Genomic DNA, 15,891 nt, shown 5'->3' on the forward strand with positions numbered 1-15,891 from the left:
GAGGTGTGCCTTTGGCACAAACTGACCCACGCGACCGCGTCGCTGACGCGTCCGCGTCATATGGAAAATAAGCCTCCCATGCGTCCGCGTCACCCACGCGAACGCGTGCCCTGTGAAATCGACGTAAAGGGGTGCATGGCAGAGAGTTTTGATGGAGCTGGGCTAGACTCATGCTAGAAGCACAAGCCCTCCCATGCGAACGCGTGATCCATGCGTTCGCGTCGATTTTCAAAAATGGCCTTTCACGCGATCGCGTCGACCACGCGATCGCGTCACCCAAAATTTGGCAAAATAAGATTTTGAACAGAGAGTTGTGCGAGCGCGAGGCTACCCTCGCGCCAGTAGCATTAAACTGTCACGCGGACGCGACCGCGTCGATTAACTTCAAACACAACTCACGCGACCGCGTGCCCTACGCATCCGCGTCGCTTGCGCCGCACAGCTTATCCTAATTTGCCAAATATCTTATCTTTTCTTCCTCAATCCTAATTTTTCCCTCCCTCCTTTCTTACTCACTTCTTTCCCTTCTCATTCTTCTTATCTTTCATTATTTATTTTAATATTTCATTCATTGCATTTTAATTTAGTGCTTATTTTTCTTTTCTAAATTTATTATTTTTCCTTTGGTGTTGATTTTCTTATTTAACTGTTGCATCTTTTCTGGTATAATTTTTAGTGACTTGTTTTACAATGCTGGGTGATGCTATTTTTCTGTCAATGTCAATCTTTTATGATACTTGTATTCCTTTTGCATTGACATGAACTTACATTGTCTTTCATTACCCACTCTCTTCCCCATTGTTGTACATTTTGTACCACTGGCATGCCATGGCTTCTATTGTTTTCTCACGTACATGTTGAAGCTTCCATGTAAATGAGACCCTTCTCATTTGGCATTAGCCCATCCATACTTCATTTATTTTCTTATCTTTATTTCTGGGTTACTTTTCTTCCCTTTTTCTTTCAGGATGGCCACCCGGAGGGGAACCGGAAGACGCTTACATAGGGAGACAAGACAAGTCCATCTGCATAATCTTTGGAGAGAAGCATCAGTTGGAACAACCCGTCCACCTGCACATCTTCGCATGCACCGAGGACGGTGCAATCTTTAAGTGTGGGGAGGTCGATACCGATCTCCATGGGTTAGCTATTTTCTTCTTTTCAACACCATTATTTTATTTTATTTGTTTATTCATTATTGCATTTGCATATTTGATTGCATGTTTGTTTGATTTTATGCATTTAGTTACTACTTGGTTGAAGTAATAATTTCTTTTCAAGAAATTTTTATAGTATTTCACTAATTTAAATTGAAAAAAAAAATTTATGTGCTAAATTTGTTTGAAGTTGTATTTGGAACATGATTTTTGAGCCAAAGAACACACAACCTGTGACATTTTGAGCTTAATTGCATGGTTACATTATTTAACCATAATATTTTATTCTTGTGTATTTTCTTTCCTATAATTGCAATCTTTACTTTGTTTCAGTTTATATGTCCATTTTTTAGTATATTTACATGCTTGCATATGATTGAGGCCATTGTTTGATTTTAGCTCACTTATCCCAAATAAAGCCTACCATCTACATCAACCTTGTTAGCCCCCTTGAGCTTTTAAATTCCCCTTGTTTTATAACCACATTACTAGCCTTAAGTAGAAAAACAAAATAAAAATTCCAAGTTGAATCCTTGGTTAGCTTAAGATAGAAATTGTGTAATTGTTTAAGTGCGGGGAAACTTTATGGGGACATGGATGATAGAAACAAGGTAGAAAGTTGAAAAGAATAAAGATATTTCAAAAAAAAAATTTGGGAAGCATGCTCATGTGAAATCAAAGTAATTAAATTACCATGTGTATATAAAAAAAAGAAAGAAAAAAATTATTTTAAAGCGGATATAAAAGAATTCCCCAAATGCAAAATAAAGCAATGCACATGGGACAAAATTCAAAAATAAGTTTGATACATGAGCATGTAATACAAAAGTGGAAAAAATTTGGGTAGCTAGGTAAAGTATTTTAAAATTGTATAAAGTATGTATATGTTAGGTGAGATCTTAGACTGATAAAGGATTCACTCTGTTAGCTCACTGAGCCTTATATATACATCCCCACCTTTACCTCAGCCTCATTACAACCTTGAAAAGACCTCATGATGTTTGCATTAGTATACTAAATATTTCTTGATTGGTTAGCTGAAGAACAAAGTTTAGAAAGCATGACTAGGGAAGAGTAGAGTGATTAGAATGATATACACTACCAGTGAGGGTTCAATGCTTGATTCTATGTTCTCTGCTTTTATGAGCTATCTTCTTACAAGTTTACTTATTTTCACTATATGATTTGAATTAGTGAAATCCAGTTCATATTTGTTCTTGAAGGATTTATTTACTTTTTTTACCAAGTAGGTAGAAAAATTTTAGCATGTAGTTGCATTCACATTCATAGGTTGCATTGCATGATTCTTGCCTTTCCCTGCTCATTTATTTGGTCTCCTTGAGTTTAGCATGAGGACATGCTAATGTTTAAGTGTGGAGAGGTTGATAAACCACTATTTTATGGTTTATATTGTATTTAATTGAGTGGTTTTATCAAGCTTTTCACCCATTTATTCATATGATTTGCATGATTTTACAATTCCTTCCTAGTTTAGTTCTATGATTGAAAACATGCTTCTTTGGTCTTAATTTAGCTAATCTTAATCCTCTCCTATTACCATTCGATGCCTTGATCTGTGTGTTAAGTGTTTCAGGCTTCATAGGGCAAGAATGGCTCAGAGAATAAAGAGGAAGCGTGCAAAAATGGAAGGAACACAAGGAATTGAGGAGATGACCAGCGAGAAGTCACGCGGTCGCATGGCTCACGCGACCGCGTGAAATGGAAGAATCAGAGTGACGTGATCGCGTGCCTGACGCGACCGCACGGATTGGAAGCTGCACGAACAACGTGAATGCGTCGACGACACGCACGCGTGATACGAAAAACGCTGAGTGACGCGATCGGGTGGACGACGCGGACGCGTGACGTGCGCGATCTGCAGAATTACAAAAGTCGCTGGCAGAGATTCTGGGCCGCATTTCAACCTAGTTTTCGGCCGAGAAAGACAGATTAAAGTCAGGAAACATGCAGAGACTCAACATGCTTTCATAACTCACAATTTTTGATTTGAGATGTAATTTTTAGAGAGAGATGTTCTCTTCTCTCTCTTAGGATTTAGGATTAGGATTAGGATTTCAACTTCTTCATCACAGGTTCAATGTTCCTTCAATATTTATTTTCTACTTTTCTTTACTCTAATACTTTTATTTGTATTTGAATTATGTTTCCCAATTGGCTTATGAACCTTTCCATGTTATGACTTGAATATATGTTTAGACGTAATTTGATATGTGTCAGATTTATGATTGCTTTAGTTACATGAATGCTTTCAATTTAATTTAGAAATTTTCCCTTTTGGCTTGGGTTAAATAATTGGTGACGCTTGAGTTATCAAACTCGAGGTGTTGATTGAAAATTGGAAATTTTCAAGGATTAATTTGAGATCCAATAATTCTAACTTTTCCCAAGGAAAGACTGGAATTCCAGGATTCAAATTAGTTCATCCACTTAACTTACCTTCATAGTTAGAGGTTAACATAGTGGGAGAAAAATCCAATTCTCATCACAATTGATAAGGATAACTGGGATAGGACTTCCAATTTCTCATACCTTGCCAAGAGGTTTTATAATTATTAATTTATTTACCTTTATGTCTGTGCCCATTGCCCAAATTCCAAAACCCCCAATTTATAAAGCTCATAACCCATAATAAGAACACCTCCCTGCAATTCCTTGAGAAGACGACCCGAGGTTTAAATACTTCGGTTATCAATGTATTTAGGGGTTTGTTACTTGTGACAACCAAAACGTTTGTAAGAAAGATTGATTGCTTGATTTAGTAACTATACGTACAACGAGAGTTTACTATAACTTCTAAACCATCAATCTTCAGTTCTTTCAGGGACCCCGGAATTTATTGTGGCAATCAACACTCTTGGAGCCTTGTCACTTGCTTTAACTTACCTGAAGGCTTTATGCGCCTAGTTTGGGACCCCGGAGGCTACCGGAACTCCAAACATTGGTGGAGATTTCTGGATGAGTTCAAGCACAAGCCGCCATAACAGGAAGCTCCTCCAATGTCCAACTTAAGGACTTTAACTAAAAGTGCTAGGTGGGAGACAACCCACCATGGTATGATCGTTCCTTTTTGAATTTTAATTTTATTTAGTTTTGTTTATTTTTGAGTTTTATTTTATTTTATTGAACCTGGAGTCATGCATAGCATTCACATTAAGCATTGCATTCTGCATACTGCATTATAAAAAAAAAATTCACGCACGCGACGCGATAGCGTCGCCGACACGTCCGCGTCATATGTGCGTTAGGAAGAAAAGAAAATTGAACAGAGAGTCACGTGAAAGCGTGGCTGGAGGCGTGCCTTTGGCACAAATTGGTCCATGCGACCGCGTCACTGACGCATCCACGTCATGTGGGAAAAATGCCTCCCACGCGTCCGCGTCACCCACGCGAACGGGTGCCCTGAAATCGACGTAGAAAGGGTGTATGGCCGAAAGTTGAGCTAGAATTGGGCTGGACTCGTGGTAGAAGCACAAGCCCTGCCACGCGTACGCGTGCCCCACGCATCCGCGCCGTTTTCAAATTCAGGCCATCCACGCGATCGCGTCAACCACGCGATCGCGTCACCCAAGGATTTGGCAATATGCATTTCAAACAGAGAGTTGTGCGACCGCTAGGCTACCCTCGCGCTAATGACACAAATCGATCCACGCGACCATGTGGATGATGCGTCCGCGTCATTTCATAGAAGTGCTATCCGCGCGAATGCGTCACTCACGTGTTCGCGTCACCAGCGGCGCACAGCTTATCTTTATCTGCCAAAATATCTTATCTTTTTCTTCCCCAAATCCTACTTTTTCTTTTCCTTTCTTATTTCTTCCTTCCCCCTTCCTCCTTCTTCCTTCTTTCTTCTTCCTTCTTTCTCCTTTCTTTTTTATTTTCATGCAATTTTATGTTGGTGTTGGAGCTTTATTTGGATTCTACTTTATTATAACTGAGCTTGTGGATATTATAAGGATTGATTTGACAATTGATATTTTAAATTTGGCTCTCATATATATTTGGATTTATTACTTTCATTCCTCTTTTAACTCACAATACTTGTAATCCACCTGTATTTGAGATTATCATTCACAATTGTCATCATACAAGTGCTCTTTAATCCAGCTTATTTTAATAATTGATGCTTGACCTATGCTTCTCATGCCTTTGCCTGTATGCTTTTACACATCTTGTATCTAATTGATTTAATATGCCTTGCTATATTTCCATTGATGTCCTAATTGCATGTAGTCGCGACCATCTATTTAAGACATTATCCCTTACCTTGGCATTGATTATCACTTAAATCTTCCTCCTCCCAGTTCTAGCTATTTGAATTTCATATCCCTTTCCTTTCTCCCTTTTTCAGGATGGCCACCAAGAAGGGTAGAGAGAAAGCTACTCCCAAACCACCGGGAAGGAAAGGAACAAAAAGAGCACCAGCTGAGGAACCACAACCCCATCCACCTGCACATCTCAGTCGGTGCAATCTTTAAGTGTGAGGAGGTCGATACCAATCTCCATGGGTTAGTTATTTTTTGACTCAACACTAATGTTTAAACTTCTCTGTAGTTAGTTCTTGCATTTGCATGTTTGATTGCATTATAGTTAGATTTTGTGCATATTTTACCACCACTTGGTTGAAGTAATAAATTTCTTTTCAAGACTTTATTTTATAATATTTCACTAATTTAAATAAAAAATTTAAAATTGTCTATGTGTTAAATTTGTTTGAAGTTGTATTTGGAACATGGTTTTTGAGCCAAAGAACACACAACCTGTGAGATTTGAGCTTATTTACATGGTTACATTATTTAACCATAAATAGTTTATTCTTGTGTGTTTTCTTCTCTATAACTGCAATCTTTGCTTTGTTCCATTCTATATGTCCATTATTTAGTGTATTTACATGTTTGCATATGACTGAGGTCATTACTTGTTTTTTTTGCTCACTTATCCCAAATAAGCCTACCCTTTTATGTCACCCTTGTTAGCCACTTTGAGCTTTTTAATCCCCTTCTGTTCTATAACCACAACACTAGCCTTAAGTAGAAAAACAAATTAAATATTCCAATTGAATCTTTGGTTAGCTTAAGATAGAGGTTGTGCATCAACTAAGTGTGGGAAAACTATGGGAACATGGGTTAATAAGGGAATGTATCATGTTTCTAATTCTGAATATTGGGAAATTTGGGTATCAACTCATGTAAAATAGAAAATTAAAAAAATTCCATATGCATTGATATGTTATTTTAGTTTTTATCTCTCTATAAAAAAAAGAAAAGAAAAAAAAGAGAAAAGAAAAAAAAAAGAAAAGAAAAAAAATATATAATATAAATAAATAAATAAGGGGAAAAAATTACCCCAATGTTAAGTTAATAAAAGATCAATGCATATGTGACACAAATCAAAAGAAAAGTTGATACATGAGCATGTAATACAAAAGTGGAAAAATTTGGGTAGCTAGGTGATGAGCGGATAATTTATACGCTTTTTGGCATTGTTTTTAGTATGTTTTTAGTATGTTTTAGTTAGTTGTTATTATATTTTTATTAGTTTTTATGCTATTCCCTTTTGCTGTAAGAGACAGAGCTAGAATATGGTTGGACTCACAACCTAAAGAAAGCCTGAACTCTTGGGAAAAGCTAGTCAATGCCTTCTTGGCAAAGTTCTTTCCACCTCAAAAATTGAGTAAGCTTAGAGTGGAAGTCCAAACCTTCAGACAGAAGGAAGGTGAATCCCTCTATGAAGCTTGGGAAAGATACAAACAATTGATCAGAAAGTGTCCTTCTGACATGCTTTCTGAGTGGAGCATCATAGGTATCTTCTATGATGGTCTGTCTGAACTGTCCAAGATGTCATTGGATAGCTCTGCTGGAGGATCTCTTCATCTGAAGAAGACGCCTGCAGAAGCTCAAGAACTCATTGAAATGGTTGCAAATAACCAATTCATGTACACTTCTGAAAGGAATCCTGTGAACAATGGGATGAATCAGAAGAAAGGAGTTCTTGAGATTGATACTCTGAATGCCATATTGGCTCAGAACAAAATATTGACTCAGCAAGTCAATATAATTTCTCAAAGTCTATCTGGAATGCAAGCTGCACCAGGCAGTACTAAGGATGCTTCATCTGAAAAAGAAGCTTATGATCCTGAGAACCCTTCAATGGAAGAGGTGAATTACATGGGAGAACCCTATAGAAACACCTATAATCCTTCATGGAGAAATCATTCAAATCTCTCATGGAAGGATCAACAGAGACCTCAACAAGGTTTCAACAACAATAATGGTGGAAGAAACAGGTTTAGCAATGGCAAGCCTTTTCCATCATCTTCTCAGCAACAGACAGAGGATTCTAAGCAGAGCCACTCTGACTTAGCAACCATGGTCTCTGATCTAATCAAAACCACTCAAAGTTTCATGACTGAAACAAGGTCCTCCATTAGAAACTTGGAGGCATATGTGGGTCAGCTGAGTGAGAAAGTTACTGAACTCCCTCCTAGTACTCTTCCAAGCAATACAAAAGGAGAGTGTAAGGCCATCAACATGGCCGAACTTGGAGAGGAGAAAGAGGCAGTGAGCGTCACTGAGGAAGACCTCAATGGACGTCCACTGGCCTCCAATGAGTTTCCTAATGAGAAACCATAGGAATCTGAGGCTCACACTGAGACCATAGAGATTCCATTGGATTTACTTCTGCCATTCATGAGCTCTGATGAGTATTCTTCCTCTGAAGAGGATGAAGATGTCACTGAAGAGCAAGTTGCTAAGTACCTTGGAGCAATCATGAAGCTAAATGACAAGTTATTTGGTAATGAGACTTGGGAGGATGAACCCCATTTGCTCACCAAAGAACTGGCTGACTTGTCTAGGCAGAAACTTCCTCAAAAGAGACAGGACCCTGGGAAGTTCTTAATACCTTGTACAATAGGCACCATGACCTTCAAGAAGGCTCTGTGTGACCTAGGGTCAAGCATAAACCTCATGCCTCTCTCTGTAATGGAGAAGCTGGGGATCTTTGAGGTACAAGTTGCAAGAATCTCACTAGAGATGGCAGACAAATCAAGAAAACAAGCTTATGGACTTGTAGAGGATGTTCTGGTAAAATTTGAAGACCATTATATCCCTGCTGATTTCATAGTCCTAGAGACTGGGAAGTGCATGGATGAATCCATCATCCTTGGCAGACCCTTCCTAGCCACAGCAAAGGCTGTGATTGATGTTGACAGAGGAGAATTGATCATTCAAGTGAATGATGAATCCTTTGTGTTTAAGGCTCAAGGATATCCCTCTGTAACCATGGAGAGGAAGCATGAAGAGCTTCTCTCAAAACAGAGTCAAACAGAGCCCCACAGTCAAACTCTAAGTTTGGTGTTGGGAGGCCTCAACCAACTTCTAAGTTTGGTGTTGAACCCCCACATTCAAACTCTAAGTTTGGTGTTTGGAGGTTCCAACATTGATCTGAGTACCTGTGAGGCTCCATGAGAGCCCACTGTCAAGCTAATGACATTAAAGAAGCGCTTGTTGGGAGGCAACCCAATGTTATATTTATCTAATTTCCTTTGTTATTTTATGTTTTCTGTAGGTTGATGATCATGGGAAGTAATAAAATCAATTGAAAAAGCAAAAACAGCATGAAAAATAGAAAGAAAAATAGCACACCCTGGAGGAAAAACTTGCTGGCGTTTAAACGCCAATAAGGGCAGCAAATGGGCGTTTAACGCCCAGTCTAGCACTATACTGGGCGTTTAACGCCAGAAAAGGGCACCAGACTGGCGTTAAACGTCAGGAAAGGGTAAGAAGCTGGCGTTAAACGCCAGAAATGGGCACCAGCCCAGCGTTTAACGCCAGAATTGGCATAAGGGAGCATTATTGCTCGCCACTTGGTGCAGGGATGAATTTTCCTTGACACCTCAGGATCTGTGGACCCCAGAGGATCTCTACCTACCCCACCACTCTCTCTCCTCTTCACCCATTCACCAATCACCTCAACACCTCTTCCCCAAAAACCCTTCACCTATCATATCCCACTATTCTCTTCACCACTCACATCCACCCTTCATAAAATCCCACCTACCTCACCATTCAAATTCAAACCACTTTCCCTCCCAAACCCACCCATCCATGACCGAACCCTACCCCTCTCCACTCCTATATAAACCCATCTTCACTCCTTCATTTTCACACAACCTAAACACCACTTCTCCCCTTTGGCCGAACCACAAAGCCTCCTCCATCTCCTCTATTTCTTCTTCTTCTACTCTCTTCTTTCTTCTTTTGCTCGAGGACGAGCAAACCTTCTAAGTTTGGTGTGGTAAAAGCATTGCTTTTTGTTTTTCCATAACCATTTATGGCACCTAAGGCCGGAGAAACCTCTAGAAAGAGGAAAGGGAAGGCAAAAGCTTCCACCTCCGAGTCATGGAAGATGGAGAGATTCATCTCAAGGGTGCATCAAGACCACTTCTATGAAGTTGTGGCCATGAAGAAAGTGATCCCCGAGGTCCCTTTCAAACTCAAAAAGAGTGAATATCCAGAGATCCGACATGAGATCCGAAGAAGAGGTTGGGAAGTTCTTACCAACCCCATTCAACAAGTCGGAATCTTAATGGTTCAAGAGTTCTATGCCAATGCATGGATCACCAAGAACCATGATCAAAGTGTGAATCCAGACCCAAAGAATTGGCTTACAATGGTTTGGGGAAAATGCTTAGATTTTAGTCCGAAAAATGCAAGGTTGGCATTCAAGTTGCCCATGATGCAAGGAGATAAACACCCTTACACTAGAAGGGTCGACTTTGATCAAAGGTTGGACCAAGTCCTCATAGACATTTGTGAAGAGGACGCTCAATGGAAGAGAGATTCAAGAGGGAAGCCGGTTCAACTGAGAAGGCATGACCTCAAGCCCGTGGCTAGGGGATGGTTGGAGTTTATCCAACACTCAATCATTCCCACTAGCAACTGGTCCGAAGTTACTATAGACCGGGCCATCATGATTCATAGCATCATGGTTGGAGAGGAAATAGAAGTTCATGAGGTTATATCCCAAGAACTTTATAAGGTGGCGGACAAGTCCTCTACCTTGGCAAGGTTAGCCTTCCCTCATCTCATTTGTCACCTCTGTTATTCAGTCGGAATTCACATAGAGGGAGACACCCTCATGGATGAGGACAAGCCCATCACTAAGAAAGGATGGAGCAAACAAGAGATCCCACTCATCATGAAATCCCTGAGATGCCTCAAGGGATGCACTTTCCTCCACAAAACTATTGGGAGCAAATCAACACCTCCCTAGGAGAATTGAGTTCCAACATGGGACAACTAAGGGTGGAGCACCAAGAACATTCCATTCTCCTCCATGAAATTAGAGAAGATCAAAGAGTCATGAGAGAGGAGCAACAAAGGCAAGGAAGAGACATTGAGGAGCTCAAGCACTCCATAAGATCTTCAAGAGGAAGAACAAGCCGCCATCACTAAGGTGGACCCGTTCTTTAATCTCCTTGTTCTTTATTTTCCTATTTTTCGAATTTTTATGCTTATGTTCATCATCTATGTTTGTGTCTTATGATCATTAGTGTCTTAGTGTCTATGCCTTAAAGTTATGAATGTCCTATGAATCCATCACCTTTCTTAAATGAAAAATGTTCTTAATTGGAAAAGAGAAGAATTGCATGAATTTTGAATTTTATAGCAGATTAATTATTTTGATGTGGTGGCAATACTTTGACTTCTGAATTTATGCTTGAACAGTGCATATGTATTTTGAATTTGTTGTTCATGAATGTGGGCTCTTAAAAGAATGATGAAAAAGGAGACATGTTACTGAGGATCTGAAAAATCATAAAAGCAAGAAAAAGCAGTGAATTCAAAAAAAAAAGATAGTACATGCGAAAAAAAAAGAAAAAGAAATAATAAAGTTGTCCAAGGCAAAAAGAGTGTGCTTAAGAACCCTGGACACCTCTAATTGGGGACTCTAGCAAAGCTGAGTCACAATCTGAAAAGGTTCACCCAATTATGTGTCTGTGGCATGTATGTATCCGGTGGTAATACTGGAAGACAAAGTGCTTTGGGCTACAGCCAAGACTCATAAAGTAGCTATGTTCAAGAATCATCATACTTAACTAGGAGAATCAATAACACTATCTGGATTCTGAGTTCCTATAGAAGCCCATCATTCTGAATTTTAAAGGATAAAGTGAGATGCCAAAACTGTTCAGAGGCAAAAAGCTAAAAGCCCCGCTCAACTAATTAATACTGATCTTCATAGATGTTTTTGGAATTCATTGCATATTCTCTTCTTTTTATCTTATTTGATCTTCAGTTGCTTGGGGACAAGCAACAATTTAAGTTTGGTGTTGTGATGAACGGATAATTTATACGCTTTTTGGCATTGTTTTTAGTATGTTTTTAGTATGTTTTAGTTAGTTTTTATTATATTTTTATTAGTTTTTAGTTAAAATTCACTTTTCTGGACTTTACTATGAGTTTGTGTATTTTTCTGTGATTTCAGGTATTTTCTGGCTGAAATTGAGGGACCTGAGCAAAAATCTGATTCAGAGGCTGAAAAGGACTGCAGATGCTGTTGGATTCTGACCTCCCTGCACTCGGAGTGGCTTTTCTGGAGCTATGGAAACCCAATTGGCACGTTCTTAACTGCGTTGGAAAGTAGACATCCTGGGCTTTTCAGCAATGAATAATAGTCCATACTTTGCCCGAGATTTGATGGCCCAAACAGGCGTTCCTAGTCAGCTCAAGAATTCTTGCGTAAAACGCCAGAACTGCACAAGAATGGGAGTTAAACGCCCAAACCGGCACAAAAGCTGGCGTTTAACTCCAAGAAGAGCCTCTACATGAAAATGCTTCAATGCTCAGCCCAAGCACACACCAAGCGGGCCCGGAAGTGGATTTTTATGTCATTTACTCATCTTTGTAAACCCTAAGCTACTAGTTCTCTACAAATAGGACCTTTTGCTATTGTATTAGACATCTTGGTAGCTATCTTTGAGTAGTCTTATGCTATCATAGATCATGGGGGCTGGCCTCTCGGCCACGTCTAGACCTTGTTTTTATGTATTTTCAACGGTGGAGTTTCTACACACCATAGATTAAGGTGTGGAGCTCTGCTGTACCTCGAGTATTAATGCAATTACTGTTGTTCTTCTATTCAATTCAGCTTATTCTTGTTCTAAGATATCACTTGTTCTTCAACTTGATGAATGTGATGATCCATGACACTCATCATCATTCTCACCTATGAACGTGTGCCTGACAACCACCTCCGTTCTACTTTAGATTGAGTGGATATCTCTTAGATCCCTTAATCAGAATCTTTGTGGTATAAGCTAGAATTGATGGTGGCATTCAAGAGAATTCGGAAGGTCTAAACCTTGTCTGTGGTATTCTGAGTAGGATTCAAGGATTGAATGACTGTGACGAGCTTCAAACTTGCGATTGTGGGGCGTTAGTGACAGACGCAAAAGAATCACTGGATTCTATTCCGACATGATCGAGAACCGACAGCTAAATAGCCGTGCTATGACAGAGCGCGTTGAACATTTTCACTGAGAGGACGGGACTGTAGCCATTGACAACGGTGATGCCCAACATACAGCTTGTCATGGAAAGGAGTAAGAAGGATTGGATGAAGACAGTAGGAAAGCAGAGAGACGGAAGGGACAAAGCATCTCCATACGCTTATCTGAAATTCTCACCAATGAATTACATAAGTATCTCTATCTTTATTTTATGCTTTATTCATAAATCATTCATAACCATTTGAATCTTCCTGACTGAGATTTACAAGATGACCATAGCTTGCTTCATACCAACAATCTCCGTGGGATCGACCTTTACTCGCGTAAGGTTTATTACTTGGACGACCCAGTGCACTTGCTGGTTAGTTATGCGAAGTTGTGATAAAGAGTTGAGATTGCAATTGAGCGTACCATGTTGATGGCGCCATTGATGATCACAATTTCGTGCACCACTAGGTAAAGCATTTTAAATTGTATAAAGTATGTATATGTTAGGTGAGATCTTAGACTAATCAAGGATTTACTTTGCTAGCTCACTTAGCCTTATATATGTATCCTTACCTTTACCTCAGCCCCATTACAACCCTGAAAAGACCTCATGATGTTTGCATTGGTATACTAAATATTTGTTGATTGGTTAGATGAAGAACAAAGCTTAGAAAACATGACTTGGGAAGAGTAGAGTGATTGACCCTAGACACTTGAGAGATTAGAGTGCATATACACTACCAGTGAGGGTTTAATGCTTGATTCTATGTTCCCTACCTTTATGAGCTATCTTCTTACAAGTTTACTTGTCTTTTATTGTGTAATTTGAATTAGTGGAATTTGATTCATATTTGTCTTTGAGAACTTATTTACTTTTAACCAAGTAGGTAGAAATATTTTGCATGTAGCTGCATTCATATAGATAGGTTGCATTGCATACTCTCTATCATTCCTCTTCGCTCCTTTATAGCTTCTCTTGAGCTTAGCATGAGAACATGATAATGTTTAAGTGTGGGGAGGTTGATAAACCACTATTTTATGGTTTATCTTGTGCTCAATTGAGTGGTTTTTATCAAGCCTTTGCCCGCTTATTCATATGATTTGCATAGTTTTACATTCTCCTTCCTGATCTTGTGCTGTGATTGAAAACATGCTTCTTTGGCTTTTATTTTCTTTTATTTAAATCCTCTCTTATTATCATTCGATGCCTTGATATGTGTGTTAAATGATTTCAGAGATTATAAGGCAGGAATGGATCAGAGGATGGAAAGGAAGCATGCAAAAGTGGAAGGAATACAAGAAGTTGAAGGAACTGCAAAGCTGTCAGCCTGACCCTCTCGCACTAAAATGATCATAACTTGAGCTACAGAGGTCCAAATGATGCGGTTCTACTTGCGTTGGAAAGCTAACGTCCGAGGCTTCAATTTGATAGATAATTTGCCATAGTGGCCATACAAACGTTTTGGTTGTCACAAGTAACAAACCCCTTTAAAATTGATAACCGAGTATTTAAACATCGGGTCGTCTTCTCAAGGAATTGCAGGGAGGTATGTTCTTATTATTGGTTATGAGTTTTGTAATTTGGGGGTTTTGAGAATGAGGAACAAGTATAATAAATGATAAGTGAAATAAAAAATATCTATAAAATAAACTCTTGGCAACGTATGAGAAACTAGAAGTCCTATCCCGGTTATTCTTATCAATTGTGATGAGAATTGGATTTTTCTCCCACTAAGTCAACTTCTAACTATGAAGGTAACTTAGTGGATGAATTAATTTTTAATTCCTCAGGTCCTAGTCTTTCCTTGGAAAAGGCTAGAGTTATTGGAACTCGAATAATTCTTGAAGAGTTTCAATTTTCTGTCAACAATGAGTTTGACAACTCAAGAGTTACCAATTAACCAACCAAAGCCAAGAATGTAGAAAGCTAAACTAAAATCATATATCTGAAAACATCTCAATAATGTATATTAAATAAGAGAATCAATCCTAACATCAAAAGTTCATAAGCCAATTGGGCAACACAAATCAGTTACAAATGAAAGCATCAGAGTAAATAAAAGTAGAAGAGAAACATAAATTATTGAACCTGGTATGAAGAAACAATCCCAATGATTAAAAGAAATCCTAAATCCTTTAAGAGGAATCCTAATCCTAAGACCTAAGAGAGAGGAGAGAGCCTCTCTCTCTCATGAATCTACATCTAAAACCTAAAATTGTGAGTTATGAATATCCTCTGATTCTGCTCCACTCCCAGCCTCTAATTTGTGTTTTTTGGGTCGAGAACTGGGTCAAAAACAGCCCAAAAGTCACTCCCAGCGTTTTCTGGTCCGTACAGGTTGCGGGCAAGTGATGCGAAAGGGTGTCCATGCGTCCGCGCGGATTGAAGTTCGCAGATGCGACGCGGGCGCGTCATTCACGTGTTCGTGTCGCCTAACTTCGGAGTAGTTATGACAAATTATATATCAAATCGAAGCCCTGGACATTAGCTTTCCAACGAAAATTGGAATTGTATCGTTTGGACCTCTATAGCTAAAGTTATAGTCGTTTGAGTGCGAAGAGGTCAGGCTGGACAACTTAGCAGTTTCTTCAACTTCTTGTATTCCTTCCGCTTTTGCATGCTTCCTTTCCATCCTCTAAGCCATTCCTGCCCTGTAATCTCTGAAATCACTTAACACACACATCAAGGCATCTAATGGTAATAAGAGAGGATTAATATTAGCAAATATAAGGCCAAAGAAACATGTTTTCAACCATAGCACAAAATCAGGAAGGAGAATGTAAACTCATGTAAATAGTATGAATAAGTGGTTAAAGAGTTGATAAAAACCACTCAATTGAGCACAAGATAAACCATAAAATAGTGGTTTATCAACCACCCCACACTTAAACATTAGCATGTCCTCATGATAAGCTCAAGAGAAGCTATAAAGGAGTGAAGACAGAATGGTAGGATGTATGAAATGCAGCCTGTCTATATGAATGCAACTAAATGGAAAATGTTTCTGCCTACTTGGTTAAGGTAAATAAATCTTCCAAGAATAGACATGAACTAGATTTCACTAATTCAAATCATAAAAATGAAGTACAAATAACTTGCAAGAAGAAGATAGCTCATGAAAGCAGGGAACATAGAATTAAGCATTGAACCCTTAATGATAGTGTATATCATTCTAACTCTCAAGTGTCTAGGGTCAATTCTCTCAATTCTCT

At 39.0% G+C, this 15,891-nt stretch overlaps 1 protein-coding gene and 1 non-coding gene across 2 annotated transcripts in view; both read right to left on the minus strand.

Moving 5' to 3' along the window:
• Positions 1-15,891, minus strand: part of LOC112709135 (uncharacterized) — a 53,791-nt gene that overhangs the window by 22,249 nt on the left and 15,651 nt on the right. The window lies entirely within an intron of this gene.
• On the minus strand, positions 6,851-6,958 carry LOC112713192 (small nucleolar RNA R71). Its single transcript, XR_003158167.1, has one exon. It is a non-coding gene; the product is annotated as a small nucleolar RNA R71 (small nucleolar RNA).

The sequence above is a fragment of the Arachis hypogaea genome, chromosome 9 (genome assembly GCF_003086295.3).
Source record: "Arachis hypogaea cultivar Tifrunner chromosome 9, arahy.Tifrunner.gnm2.J5K5, whole genome shotgun sequence".
Classification (NCBI taxonomy): domain Eukaryota; kingdom Viridiplantae; phylum Streptophyta; class Magnoliopsida; order Fabales; family Fabaceae; genus Arachis; species Arachis hypogaea.